Below are 752 nucleotides of genomic sequence, written 5' to 3'. Positions count from 1 at the left end.
CGTTGTGAGTGCAGAGTGAGTCTGTTTTTGGCTTAGATCTTGGCCTTGTGACCCAGATTGAGGGAGAGGTAGAGGTGAGTGAAGCACTTTGAGACGTTTTGTGTGTGGGGAGGTGAGTGTGCCTGGGATGAGAACGTGGGTAAGAGTGACGTGTGATGAGTAAGCTCGTGCTCGTGATGAGTGTTTGTTGACGAGGTGAGTGGATGACTTAATTCCGCCACAGGGTGCCCTAGTCTTCCGCAAGGTCTTTATTTTTTCATTTCTGCATTTTTAAACCTTTTTGTTATTTTTTTCATCCTTGCGAGGATTCGTTAACAGGGTTCCTCCTTGGCCCCAGTTCTCTTAAAGGATTGCTATACCGCTTCATTAGCATAAACTGCAGGTAAATGTGACTGTGTGTACAATGCTGCAAATAGTTTAGAGTAGGGAGTTTATTTTTCTTTTGTTTACTATTGCATTTGAAGTCCTTTTGTTGATTGTATTTTGGCCTTCTGAAGTGGTGTCACATGCCCTTGTCTATAAATACAAAAGCCATGATATTCATTTGCAAGCTTTTGCAAGGGTTTGATATGCTTCCTGCAACACAGGAAGGAAAGTTGAAGTGGAGGTTTGTTTTCAGTAATGCATAAAACTATCATTATTTACAATATAGTTTTGAGGTAGAAGTGTTCATTATCAAATGCATTTGTGTTTTTGACAACCTTGATAATTTATTGAAAAGTTTATGAAGAAGTATATTAGCCAATGTCCCA

At 39.8% G+C, this 752-nt stretch overlaps 1 protein-coding gene across 1 annotated transcript in view; it reads left to right on the top strand.

Annotated features, from left to right (window-relative positions):
• The window catches only part of LOC119581780 (OTU domain-containing protein 3-like), a gene marked incomplete in the record, with an annotated part of 62,630 nt that overhangs the window by 185 nt on the left and 61,693 nt on the right, over positions 1-752 (top strand). Inside the window, 1 exon segment of the mRNA XM_037929910.1 lies at positions 1-74.

The sequence above is a fragment of the Penaeus monodon genome, chromosome 15 (assembly GCF_015228065.2).
Source record: "Penaeus monodon isolate SGIC_2016 chromosome 15, NSTDA_Pmon_1, whole genome shotgun sequence".
Lineage (NCBI taxonomy): Eukaryota > Metazoa > Arthropoda > Malacostraca > Decapoda > Penaeidae > Penaeus > Penaeus monodon.
Note: the sequence above shows the minus strand (reverse complement) of the source record. Positions and strands in the feature narration are given on the sequence as shown.